The following is a 15,228-nucleotide window of genomic DNA, read 5'->3' on the forward strand; positions in this document are numbered from 1 at the left end:
TCTCTCCAACACAATGGAGAGTACATATGTACTCTCTTGCATATATGCATACACACATATACAAGCACATACAATTTCAATATCAATTTCTAGGAATACTGAAAAAGGTTCACAGATTAAAGAAGTAAATATAAGGCTAGACACTATAAAACTCTTAGAGGAAAACATAGGCAGAACACTCTTTGACATAAATCACAGCATGATTTTTTGACTCACCTCCTAGGGTAATGAAAGTGAAAATTAACAAATGGGACTTAATTAAATGGAAATGCTTTTGAATAGAAAAGGAAACCATAAACAAGATGAAAAGACAACATTCATAATGGGATAAAATATTTGCTAATAAACCTACTGACAAAGGATCAATATCTAAAATATACAAACAGCTCACACAGCTCAATAACAAAAAGACAAACAACTCAATCCAAAACTGGGTGGAAGACCTAAACAGATACTTCTCAAAGAGGACATACAGATGGTCAACAAACACATGAAACAATGCTCAAAATCACGAATTTATTAGAGAAATGCAAATCAAAACTACAATGAGATATCACCTCACTCCCTTCAGAATGGCCATCATTAAAGAATTTACAAGCAATAAATGCTGGCAAGAGTGTGGAGAAAAGGGAATCCTCTTGCACTGTTGGTGGGGGTATAAAGTGGTACAGCCACTATTGAGAACAGTATGGCTGTTCCTTAAAAATCTAAAAATAGAAATACCATTTGACCCAGCAAACTTACTCCCAGGCGTGTGCTTGGAAGAAACCATAATTCAAAAAGACACATGTACCCCAATGTTCACTGCAGCACTATTTACAACAGCCAGGACATAGAAGAAATATAAATGTCCATCAACAGAGGAATGGGTAAAGAAAATGTGGTACTTATACACAATGGAGTATTACTTGGCCATAAAAAGGAATGAAGTTGGGTCACATGTAGAGATGTGGATGGACCTAGAGACTGTCCTACAAAGTAAATTAGAAAAACAAGTATCATATATTAATGTATACACGTGGAATCTAGAAAACTGTATACATGATCTTATTTGCAAAACAGAAATAGACACACAGATGTAGAGAACAAACATATGGACACCAAGAGGGGAAGGGGGGGATGAATTGGGAGATTGGGATTGATGCATATACATCATTGATATTATGTATAAAATAGGTGACTAATGAGAACCTACTGTATAGCTCAGGGAACTCTTCTCAGAGCTCTGTGGTGACCTAAATGAGAAGGAAATCCAAAAAGAGGGGGCATATATATATAGATACACACACACACACACACACACACATGCATATATATATATATAGCTGGTTCACATTGCTGTACAGTAGTAATTAACACAACACTGTAAAGTAAATATACTCTAATAAAAATTAATTTTTAAAAGCTCACTTATTTTCAGTCATCTCTCATTATTTTTTAATTAAATTCATTTATATATTAATTTGACCTATTACACATTTTAATTTTTACACAGGCAAAGACAATTATATTATGTGTTCAGTTTAGTTCAGTTGCTCAGTCATGTCCGACTCTTTGTGACCCCGTGGACTGCAGCATGCCAGGCTTCCCTGTCCATCACCAACTCCCGGAGCCTACTCAAACTCATGTCTATCAAGATGGTGATGCCATCCAACCATCTTATACTCTGTCATCCCCTTCTCCTCCTGCCTTCAATCTTTCCTTGCACCAGCGTCTTTTCCAATGAGTCAGTCCTTCACATCAGGTGGCCAAGGTATTGGAGTTTCAGCTTCAGAATCAGTATTTCCAATGAATATCTGGGACTAATTTCCTTTAGAATTGACTGGTTGGATCTCCTTGCAGTGCAAGGACTCTAGAGTCTTTTCAAACACCTCAGTTCAAAAGCATCAATTCTTCGGTGCTCAGGTTTCTTTTTAGTCCAACTCTCACATTCTTACATGACTACTGGAAAAAACAGCTTTGACTAGATGGACCTTTGTTGGCAAAGTAATGTCTCTGCTTTTTAATATGTGGTCTAGACTGGTCATAGCTTTTCTTCCAAGGAGCAAGCATGTTTTAATTCCATGGCTGCAGTGATTTTGGAGCCCAAAAACATAGTCATGAAGTGATGGGACCAAATGCCATGATCTTCGTTTTCTGAATGTTGAATTTTAGCCAACTTTTTCACTTTCTTCCTTCACTTTCATCAAGAGGCTCTTTAGTTCTTCTTCACTTTTTGCCATAAGGGTGGTGTCATCTGCATATCTGAGGTTATTGATATTTCTCCCAGCAATCTTGATTCCAGCTTGTGATTCATCCAGGCTGACATTTCACATGATGTACTCTGCATATAAGTTAAATAAGCAGGGTGACGATATACAGCTTTTATGTACTCCTTTCCTGATTTGGAACCAGTCTGTTGTTCCATGACCAGTTCTAACTGTGGCTTCTTGACCTGCATACAGATTTCTAAGGAGGCAGGTCAGATGGTCTGGTATCTTCATCTCTTTCAGAATTTTCCACAGTTTTTTGTGATCCACACAGTCAAAGGCTTTGTCATAGTCAATAAAGCAGAAGTAGATGTTTTTCTGGAACTCTCTTGCTTTTTTGATGATCCAACGGATGTTGGCAATTAGATCTCTGGTTCCTCTGCCTTTTCTAAAACCAGCTTGAACATCTGGAAGTTAACAATTCACGCACTTTTGAAGTCTGTCTTAGAGAATTTTGAGTATTACTTTACTAGTGTGTGAGATGAATGCAATTGTGTGGTAGTTTGAGCATTCTTTGGCCTTGCCTTTCTTTGGAATTGGAATGAAAACTGACCTTTTCCAGTCCTGTGGCCACTGCTGAACTTTACAAATTTGCTGGCATATTGAGTGCAGCACTTTCACAGCATCATCTTTTAGGTTTTGAAATAAATCAACTGGAATTTCATCACCTCCACTTGCTTTGTTCGTGGTTGTAGTGATGTTCATGTTGTAGTGGTGCTTCCTAAGGCCCACTTGACTTCACACTCCAGGATGTCTGGCTCTAGGTGAGTGATCATACCATTGTGGTTATGAGTCATGAAGATATTTTTTGTATAGTTCTTCTGTGTATTCTTGCCACTTCTTCTTAATATCTTCTGCTTCTGTTAGGTCCATAGCATTTTTTTTTCTGTCCTTTATTCAAGGGGTTAGATCTGATAGACAGAGTGCCTGGAGAACTATGGATGGAGGTTCACGACATTGTACAGGAGGCAGTGATCAAGACCATCCTTAAGATAAAGAAATGCAAAAAGGCAAAATGGTTGTCTGAGGAGGCCTTACAAATAGCTGAGAAAAGAAAAGAAGCTACAGGCAAAGGAGAAGTGGAAAGGTATACTCATTTGAGTGCAGAGTTCCAAAGAATACCAAGGAGAGATAAGAAGGCCTTCCTCAGTGATCAATGTTGTGGTGTATATATATAAACATCATAATTTATCAAAAAAGAATTTATTGAGCTATTTAATCACTTATTTGTCCAGAAAATTATCTATTGAACCCCAACTATATATGTGTGTATTTATAAATATATTACAGAGACCAGTAAGACTTGGCCTTATTGAGGTCTCAATGAGTTCATAGCTTAGTTTAATACAAAATAGAAATAATATACAACCATTATATATGCTCTTGAACAAGAGTCAGTGAACTATGGCCAACTTTTTTTCTAAAAATAAAGTTTTATTATAAAATATTCAAACTCATTTATTTATATATTGCCTGCAACTACTTTAGCACTACAAGAACAGATAGTTGTGACACAGATCTTACCATCCACAGTCTCTAAAATTGTTACTATCACTTTACAGAAAGTTTTGCTAAGCCCTGATATATAGACATTTGTTGGTGTATATATTTTTATCCCTGGGAACAACGGAAAACACCTCTTCAGAAGCTGATTAGACAGTGACTTCTGGGTCTCAGTCTTCGTGTCACATGTTCAGGACTGAGTAAAATTCAGTTTTTCACTGAGCAGATGATGTGGTGTTGGTGGAACGGGGTGTTGTACCTAGTTTTCCCAAGGTTGGATTGGGAAGGGCAGTGAGTGAAGGGTTCATTTCAGTGGACTGTCTGAAGTACAAAAAACTGTTTTGAGATAGCTGGTAAGAACAGTTGCAGTAAAAGTAGCTACTAATTTTGAGCACTTACCATATGTTAGGTGCTCTTCTAAATTTACACAACTTGGATTTATTCCATGCTCAGAACAGTCATATGACATATCTAGTAGTATTTACATTTAGGAGATGAGAAAAGGGAAGTTCTAGGAGATTCTGTACCTTGCTCATGGTTATGCAGCCAGTTAGTGGTAGAAACCAGATTAAAACCTGAGTATTTCTGACTTCACAACTCAAGATTGGACTTCTCTGGTGGCTCAGGGGTGGAGAATCTGGTTGCCAATGCAGGAGACATGGGTTCCATCCCTAATCTGAGAAGATCTCACATGCCACAGAGTAACTAAGCCCATGTGGCGCAGCTACTGAGCCTGTGCTCTAGAGCAGGGGAGCCGCAGTTACTGAGCCCACGTGCTGCAACTACTGAAGCCCTGGAGCCCAAGCTCTACAGCACGAGAAGCCACTGCAATGAGAAGCCAGAGCACCATATCTAGAGAGCAGCCCTCACTTGCCACAGCTAAACCTGCACAGCAACGAAGACTCAGTGTATGCAAACACACACACACACACACACACACACACACACACATACACACACACACACCAAAAAAAAAAAAAACAACCCATAAATAAAGAAACTATAAAGAAAAAAATCTCAAGCTCTTACCTACTAAGTTATATGGTTTCTCTGCTGGAAGAATTCAGTGTGTGATCTTATTGAGACTTCTCTAAGACCCTCTGAAAAATGCCTGCTCCTGCTAAGTCGCTTCAGTCGTGTCCTACTCTGTGCAACCCCATAGACCACAGCCCACCAGGCTCCACCATCCCTGAGATTCTCCAGGCAAGAACACTAGAGTGGGTTGCCATTGCCTTCTCCAATGCATGAAAGTGAAAAGTGAAAGTGAAGTCACTCAGTTGTGTCCAACTCTTCGCAACCCCATGGACTGAAGCCTACCAGGCTCCTATGCCCATGGGATTTTCCAGGCAAGAGTACTGGAGTGGGTTGCCATTGCCTTCTCCCTGAATAATCCCTATCATATTATTATAATTATCATCATCATTTACTCCCTGTATCTGTGAGCACCTGGAGTTATGACTGTCTAATAGTCATCTTGGTATATCTAACACCTAGCACAGTATTTCTTGATAAAATGGTTCATGGGGGATGAATAAGGAAAGTTTTCTGGGGAAATGTGGGCTGAATTTGGCTGAAGGGAATGTAAGATTCACTTCCTTTGCCATGCTGCTGCTGCTGTTGCTAAGCCACTTCAGTCGTGTCCGACTCTGTGCGACCCCATAGATGGCAGCCCACCAGGCTCCCCCGTCCCTGGGATTCTCCAGGCAAGAACACCGGAGTAGGTTGCCATTTCCTTCTCCAATGCATGAAAGTGAAAAGTGAAAGTGAAGTCACTCAGTCGTGTCCGACTCTTAGCGACCCCATGGACTGCAGCCTACCAGGCTCCTCCATCCGTGGGATTTTCCAGGCAAGAGTACTGGAGTGGGGTGCCACTGCCTTCTCCACATCACCTTGTAAAGAGAGAAGTGGAATAACTCAAAGAAAGTGGAGAGGGAAAGCATTCTGCATCCTGTAACACACTATGAGTCCTTCTCAAAAATTCCTAACCATGGTTAGAAAATTTCTACCCATAAATCATACAGTTGGAAGCTACTCCCTGTATTAATTACTATAATGTTATTTATTCTTATGTCCATAACTCTTCTGCTCATTAAGTAGAATTCCAGATGAAAATAAACTTGACATAATAATGAATATTTTAGTCAACTTTATATTGGAATTATAAACTATTCCCAACTGTATTTTACATCATGGTAATTTGCATACACAACCAGAATACAGTGCGATCAATTATATTCTTCTACAAAGACAATGTTCAGTTTAAAACACTATTTCCAAATATCACCATATAAGATTCTATATTCAATATGAACTTCAGTATTTTCTCATGCACTTGTGAAAATAAATAATTATATATATTTAAATATATACACAAATTTGTATAGAATCATTAAGGAATGCATAAACCAATATGCTAAATCCTTTTTAACTGATTCTATAAATGATATACATCTGGTTCAATAAAACTTTATATTCTATGAAGAGAAGTCAAATCATATTTGATGCATTCATTTTAGAGACAATACACTTATTTGATATGGTTCCTAGCTACTGCAAACTGCTTCTAATCATGGTTGGAAAATAACCATTTGTATATTTTCTTCAGGAGCTCATTATTGTGCTTTATTGTGCTTCAAATGTGCTTTATTTGGAAATAGAGTCATTGCAGATATAATTAGTTGAAGCTATGACGAGGTCATACTGGATTAGGATGGGTCCAATATGACTGGTATCCTTATAAAAAAAAAGAAATCTTGAACATGGAACTATAGAGAGGAGAATGTCATGTGAAGATGGAAGCAGAGACTGGGTTGTTATATCTGCAAGTCAAGGAGCATCAAGAATTACCAGCAACCATGAGAAACAACAAAAGCAGGGAACAGATCCTTTCTTAGAGCCCACAGAGGGAGCATTGCCCTACTGAAAAATTCATTTTAGACTTCTAGCTTCCAGAACTGTGAGAGAATAAATTGCTGTTGTTTTATGCCACTCAGTTTGTGGTATTTCATTTTAGCAGTCCTAGAAACTAATGCATTCTCCTTTCAGTTAATCAATGTAACTTAATCTCCCCTTTACCTCTGCCTGCCCTTACAATTTTCTTTATCTGATCAAAATAATAGCATCCAGCCGGGGTGGGGAGGAAGATAAGAGAAAAGGGAATAGATGTGAAACAGGTAAGTGTACCTTTCATCCTGGCACTATGCAGCAATTACAAGTAAAACACTGAAGGATGGAATAAAGATAGGAAAGCTTTGGTACCAGTGCATGCTGGGAATATTGCCTTTTCTCAGCACACTCTGCATTCTCAGTCTGCACCCCTATGGGGAATTACGCAGAAGAAACTAATTCTACTTCATTTCACTAAAATCAGAGTATGTTAGTATATTGTAATCTAGACACTAGGGATTACATTCAGCTTCGCCTTCTATTAACTGTCTGAAATATGACTGAGACCAACTGGCCAATAAGCTAAGGAAATTGTGCCTACTTAGCAAAATAATGACTGGGGTATATGAGTGTATTTCAAAATCTGTCATGGTTTATAACATAAAAAGTGACATTACTGTACCATGCTCTTTCACATTGGCAGACAGTTTTCCAAAGCGGCTACACCATCTTACGTTCTCACCAGTGATGGGTGAGGGTTCCAATTTCTCCACATCCTCATAAAAAAGTTCATATTGTTTGCTTTGATTATAGCAATCCTAATGGGTGTGATGTGGTATCCATCGTGGTTTTGATTTATATTTCCCTTATGACTAATGAGCTTCCCTGGTGGCTAATGATGTTGAGAATTTTTCAATGTATTTATTGTCCATTTACATATCTTCTTTGGAAAAATATCTTTTCAAGTCATTTGTCCATTTATACAGTGTATTATTTATCTTTTTATTATTGAATTGTAAGTATCCTTTATATACTCTGGATAAAGGTCTCCTATGAGAGACATGATTTTAAAATATTTTTTCCCATTCTTTGGGTTGTCTTTTCTCTTGTTTGATAGTATCATTTGCAATAAATAAGTTTATAAGGCTGTGAAATTTATCTATGTTTTTACTTTTTTCATTCATGCTTTTGGGGCCATAGCTAAGAAACTACAAGTTAAGCCAAGAAAATGTCTTCTTCTTAAGAGTTCTGTAGTGTCACCTCTTATGTTTAGTTCTATGATCTATATTGAGTTACGTTTGGAGTATGGAGTGAGGTGAGAGTCCAAATTCATTCTTTTGTATGTGGATCTCTAGTTGTATCAAGCACCATGTGTTGAAAAAACTAGTCTTACTCAATTTTATTTTCTTGGTACTGTTGTCAAATATACTTAATTGACTATAAGTGTAAGGATTCATTCATATACTTTCGACTTCACTGTGTTGATTAATATATCTGTCTTTATACCAGTTCTATACTGTCTTGATTACTATAGCTTTATAGTAAGTTTTGAAATTAGGAAGCATGAGTCCTCTAATATTGTTTGTTTTCAATATGATTTTGGGCTACTCTGGGCTTTTATTTATTTTAAATGTCCTTTCTCATGCTGAATGAGTTATCTTCTATTTCAAGTTTGTTGGGTATTTTAATCACAAAAATACATGGAATGTTATCAAAGCTTTTTCTGTATCTTTTCAGATGATTATGTGTTTTATCTTTTCTTCTACTAACATGGTTTATTAATTAATTATTGGATGCTAAATTAGCCTTGCATTCCTGAGATAAACATCATTTGGTCATGGTGTATAATTCTTTTTATATGCTACTTGGTTAGGTTCGCTAATATTCTGATGAGGATCTTTGCCATCTATATGCATAAGATCTTTTAGTGTTTATTTTTCTTTCCTTGTGATGTTTTCTCTTGTTTTGGTATAAAAGTAATGCTGACTTCACAGAATAGTCACTCATCTCCTAGTTTTGGAAAAGTTTATGAAGAACTGGGATTAATTTTTCTTTAAATGGAAGAATCACTTATTCATAAGACCAGGAGAATTGGGGGTCTAATTATACTATTTATGGAGATTTACTTAGAATGTCAAAACATTCTTTTAGCCAGGAATATACTTAACATTATAAATATAATTTATATGTAATTATATATTATGCAAAAACACTAAGAGAAAAGCTTAGCTTTTATGTATCTTCTTCAAATGAGAGAATAATAACAATATTTCATGGGATATTTTGGTATATAGAATAACAATTTACTATCCGTGTTTAGTGAAAATAATCAATGAGAAGCTTAAGAAATGCCCTGACACAGAACAAAGGTATTCCACATGCTCTATTTCTGATAGGAGATAATCAAGGAGTATGTGATGATCAGATTTATTTAGCTACTTAAAGAAATAAAGTTTAAGTACAATAACAGGAAACCATTCAATCTAAAGGCATCTGATATTGTAATGTACTTCAGTTGGTTATACTGAGTATATGTTGACTGTTACTTTCTTTTGAGGTTCCAACTTCTGTTTTTTTCAGGGTTGACTTGATCCTTTAAAAACAGGGATGAGACAATGACCCAAACATGCACTGTGACTTCAGTTCAGTTCATTCGCTCAGTCGTGTCTGACTCTTTGCAACCCCGTGAATCATAGCATGCCAGGCCTCCCTGTCCATCACCAACTCCCGGAGTTCACTCAGACTCACCATCCATCGAGTCCGTGATGCCATCCAGCCATCTCATCCTCAGTCATCCCCTTCTCCTCCTGTCCCCAATCCCTCCCAGCATCAGAGTCTTTTCCATTGAGTCAACTCTTCGCATGAGGTGGCCAAAGTACTGGAGTATCAGCTTCAGCATCATTCCCTCCAAAAGAAATCCCAGGGCTGATCTTCAGAATGGACTGGTTGGATCTCCTTGCAGTCCAAGGGACTCTCAAGAGTCTTCTCCAACATCACAGTTCAAAAGCATCAATTCTTCGGTGCTCAGCTTTCTTCACAGTCCAACATGACCACTGGAAAAACCATAGCCTTGACTAGACGGATCTTTGTTGGCAAAGTAATGTCTCTGCTTTTCAATATGCTATCTAGGTTGGTCATAACTTTCCTTCCAAGGAGTAAGCATTGTGACTTACATTGGACCAATAAAATTTCTATTTTATTGTGGTTAGGACAATTTGGGAAAGAGAAAACATTCTAGGCTAAAAGACATATTAAATGAGAGCTTATGAATGTGATTATCTTTGCTACTAACTTTGCATGGGAAAAGCCCACCTGAGAATGAAGCAAACATGAAGGAGGAATAGAGAGCTAAGGGCTGAAAGGGTTAGGTATGTGATGACACCAATCAAACCTTGGGCTGAGCCATACCTACAGCTAGTTGATTCTAGGATACTCAATTATGTGCTAAGTTGCTCAGTTGCTAAGTCATGTCCAGCTCTTTGCCACCCCATGGACTGTAGCCCGCCAGACTCCTCTGTCCATGCGATTCTCCAGGCAATAATACTAGAGTGAGTTACCAGTTCCTTCTCCAAGAGATCTTCCTGACCCAGGGATTGAACCCACGTCTCCTGAATTGCAGGTTGCCTCTTTACCACTGAGCCACCAGGGAAGCCCTTGCTCCAAATTATGCTAGCTAATAAATACTCTGTTTGGTGTAAGCATTTTGAAATTGATTTTCTGTCATCTACAGCAAAATAGTTATTATCAATATAGGAATACAGAATTTTTAAAGCCAGATCAAGGGTTTCTCTGCTTATTTATATTCAAGCATAAATGATCATTAAATCACATGAGGATTAGACTGTAGTCAAAGTATTTGAAAAACCATCTTATATAAATTTGAAGGTGAAGATTAAAGAATAGTGCTATGGGGTTTAAAGGTACTATTAGGAAAAAAATGTCATTATAGAACAATGCCACCCCACTCCAGTGCTCTTGCCTGGAAAATCCCATGGATGGAGGAGCTTGGTGGGCTGCAGTCCATGGGGTCGCTAGGAGTCGGACAGACTGAGCGACTTCCCTTTCACTTTCTACTTTCATGCACTGGAGAAGGAAATGGCAACCCACTCCAGTGCTCTTGCCTGGAGAATCCCAGGGATGGAGGAGCCTGGTGGGCTGCTGTCTATGGGGTCGCACAGAGTCGGACACGACTGACGTGACTTAGCAGTAGCAACTAATTATATAATTCTATTTAGCTTCAAATTTAGGCCACATATAAATCGAATTTAATGTGACATAAATGGAATATGAATTATTAAAATAAGATGTAAAATTATCTCAACACTCTCAAGAAAGCAAAAATGCTCAATTTATTTATTTATAGTATCACAAAATCATTGATTTTTAACAAAGGATTAAGACGAAACACGAACAAATTGAAACAACTGCTAAGGAAAATGCTAATCATAGCAGTGCCTTATAGAGTTAGAATGAAGCGATTAAAAAGATTTATTTTAAAATTCTACTGTCAAACTCCTTGCAGGACAGGAATAGAGGTGCAGATGTGGAGAACGGACATGTGTACATGGGGGAGGGGGTAGGTGGGACGAATTGAGACAGTAGCACTGACGTATAGACACTACTATGCATAAAATAGATAGCAGGAAGTTGCAACATCACATAGGGAGCTCAAGCCGGTGCTTTGTGATGACCTAGAGGGGTGGGATGGGGTAGGTGGGAGGGAGGCTCCAAAGGGAGGGGATATATGTATACACACAGCTGATTCACAATGATGTAGAGTAGAAATGAAAACAACGTTTAAAGCAAGTATGTTTCACTTTAAAATGTTTTCCATTTTAAAAATTCTGTTAAACAATACTTCATATAAAGCATTTCTACAAAGAAATTTTAAGTTAGGAAACTTCATTAGGAAAATGAAGGAAAAGAGAATGTCACAGACTGTTCCATTTTTATAGGTTTTTGCCTAAGGACAGGTCTAGGCACAGTGCGGGACATCCAGAATTTAGACAAAATGCCACAATTTATGAGTTCAATAAATTAGAGGACAGAATTTTGGGAAATCACAGCAGCTGAAAAGTAAAAGTTAAAATCTCAGAAAATACAGAGCCGTAGATGGGAAGGCTCAGATTCTGCATATAAATCTCTATATCAATTTCTGATTGATTCTTTTTTTCCTTTCTAATCAGAAGAAAATTGCTTTACAATGTTCTGTTAGTTTTGTTCATCAGTACCATTTATAATTCATATAGCTATAAATATATATATATATATATATATATATATATATATATATATATATATATATTTCCCCTCTCTCTTGAGTTTCCCTTCTACCTCCCCTCATCCCACCCCCTTAATGGTACTGATGAACCTATTTGCAGGACAGGAATAGAGATGCAGACATACAGAACGGACTTGTGGACACAGGGGAGGAAGGAGAGGGTGGGGTGCATTCAGAGAGTATCACTGACATATGTACACTGCCAAGTGTAAGATGGCTAGTGGTAAGCTGCTGCATAACACAGGGAGCTCAGCTTGGTGCTCACTGGTTGATTCTTGAATCACATGTACTACACATGTGCAAGGCCTGCCCATCACCAGGGATACTCAACCAACTCCACTGCCTATTTAAAGCAAAAACAGTCAACACTATTCAGGGAAACATGACAGGAAATAAGTTTATGAAATGTATCAATAAAACTTCCATGATGCAATTCAAAATTAAAAGACTTAAAGTATAGAAGCTCCTATAACTATATTGAATGAAGTATATGAAAATATGCTCATAATAAACAGGCCCAAAGGAAATTTCAACAGAGAAATAAAAACTACTTAAAACCAGAAACGGAGTTTCTAGGACTGAAAATTATAATATCTGAGCTATAAAAATTCACTTAATAGAAGAATGGAGATGACAGAAAAAGAGTAAGTAAATTCAGTGATAGGTGAATGGGAATTTTCCAGTATTATTAATTACCTGAAGGATAATACAGGATAATACAAAAAATCTAATTTTTGTGGACGTGGAGGTCTGAAGAGACAGGAAAGAAACAATGGTACAAAAAATATTTGAAGGGACTTCAGAAAATATGTGACACTATATTCTTTTTCAAAATTGTTAGGGCTTCCCTGATATCTCAGTTGGTAAAGAATCCGCCTGCAATTCAGGAGACCTGGTTCAATCCCTGGGTTGGGAAGATGCCCTGGAGAAGGGAAAGGCTACCCACTCCAGTATTCTGGCCTGGAGAATTCCATGGACTCCATGGGGTTGCAAAGAGTCGGACACGACTGAGTGACTTTCACTCACTTTTGGCTATTCTAGTTCATGTACAGTTTAGAATTATCTTGTCTATATCTACAAAATAACCTTGGTGGGATTTTGATAGGAATTGCATTAAGCCTATATATAAATTTGGAGAGAACCGAGTTTACTACGTTGATCTACAGTCAAAGTGGTTTATCCCTCTTAGTTGCTCTTTGATTTCTTTAATCAGACTTGTATAGTTTTCCTTATACAAATTCTGTACATTTACTGTTAAATTTATATACAAGTATCTCATTTTGGAATGAATATAAAATGTACTGTTCCAAATTTATTTTTTACATGTTCATTGCTCATCCATAGAAATGCAGCTAACTGATTTTTCTGTGTTGATCTTGCATTTTTTGACTTTGTGGAAATGATTTATTCTAGTAGCTTTTTCTTTTCCTCCTTTTGGGAGATTCCCTGGATTTTTCTATGTAGACAATCATCTCATTTGCAACTAGGGAGAGTTTTACTTCTTTATTTCCTAACTGCATGCCTTTTAAATTTCCTTTTCTTGCCTCATTTTTCTCTCTAGGATTTCCTGTACCATCCTGAATAAAAATGGTGAGAGAGGACATCTGTTTACTGCTCCCTTCTTAGGGATAAAATATTCAGTCTTTGGCATTAAGTATAATACTGGTTTAGGTTTTAGATAGACACTGTTTATCAACTTGAAAAAATTTCATTCTGTTTGCTGAGATTATTTTATAGCAGGAATGAGTGTTTAATTTTGTCAAATTATTACTCTGTATCATTTGGTATAATTGTACAATTTTTTAGGTTGTTAATAATTGGATGACATTGATCGATTTTTTAAATTGATGTACAGCTGATTTACAATGTTGTGTGATTGATTTTTGAATCTGGAACCAGTCTAACATTCCTAAAATAAATCTCACTTGGTCACTGTATATATTTTAAAATATACTGCTGCATTTCATTTATTAATATATGTTAAGGACATCTGGATCTATGGTCATCAGAAATATTGGTCTTTGATTTTTGTTTTTGCTCTTGAGTTTTGTCTTGTTTTGGTATCAAAGTAATACTGGCCTCATAAAGAGAAATGGTATTATTTCCTCCTCTTCTGTTTTCTGAAAGGTAGTATGTTGAATTGGTATTAATACCTCTTCAAATATTTGGTAGAATTTGCTGAGAAAAGTACCTGAGGTTGAAGATAGTTTTTCAGGAGGTTTTAAATTATGAATTAATTTTCTTTATTTGCTACTGCACTATTCAAATTTATTTAATCTTAAGTGTGTTTTGGCCACCTCATGCAAAGAGTTGACTCATTGGAAAAGACTCTGATGCTGGGAGGGATTGGGGGCAGGAGGAGAAGGGGACGACAGAGGATGAGATGGCTGGATGGCATCACAGACTCAATGGACGTGAGTCTGAGTGAACTCCGGGAGTTGGTGATGGACAGGGAGGCCTGGCGTGCTGCGATTCATGGGGTCGCAAAGAGTCGGACACGACTGAGAGATTGAACTGAACTGAAGTGTGTTTTGGTTGGTGTCTATTTTAAGGTAGGGAATTTTACTGCCTTTGCACTTTCTTTCATGGCTTTGACTATTATTGTTTCTACATTTTCTCCTGTCAAGTTGGGGTAACACGCTTTCCTGGAAGATTTATCTATCCAATCCCATCTACTTTGCATTTTTCAGCTTTCTCCAAATTTCTTGTACACTGGTCATCATCTAAGTTCTAGGGGTATGTGGATATGAACATTATATACATATATTATATATGGTGGTTTAGTCGCTAAGTCCTGTCCAACTTTTGCGACCCCATGGACTGTAGCCTGCCAGGCTCCTCTGTCCATGGGATTCTCTAGGCAAGAATACTGGAGTGGGTTGCCATTTCCTTCTCCAGGGGATCTTCCCAACCCAGGAATCGAACCTGGGTTTCCTGCTTTGCAGGCAGATGATTTACTGACTGAGCTATTAGGGAAGCCCTTATATTATACATATTTGGTGCCATATATTTTATATATTTTGTTCCAATGTTCAGGATTTTTAATCCTGAGTAGAAAGGTAGCTTAATCATCCTAGTCTGCTATTTGATAAAATACTCTCTATACTTGTTCTTATTGTTTTTTCACTTACCGTTTTGTCACTATTACTGTCCTACCTCTTTCTCTATGGTGAAATCTAAGTCCTATGGGCAATCCTCAGCATTGTCTCTTTGCTGAAGACCTTTCTGATTTCCCTGGAAGTTGATTGCTCCCTTATGATTTTGACACCATCATTATAATCATCATTATTACATTTTTCACCTTGTCAT

The sequence above is a fragment of the Ovis canadensis genome, chromosome X (assembly GCF_042477335.2).
Source record: "Ovis canadensis isolate MfBH-ARS-UI-01 breed Bighorn chromosome X, ARS-UI_OviCan_v2, whole genome shotgun sequence".
NCBI classification, from domain to species: domain Eukaryota; kingdom Metazoa; phylum Chordata; class Mammalia; order Artiodactyla; family Bovidae; genus Ovis; species Ovis canadensis.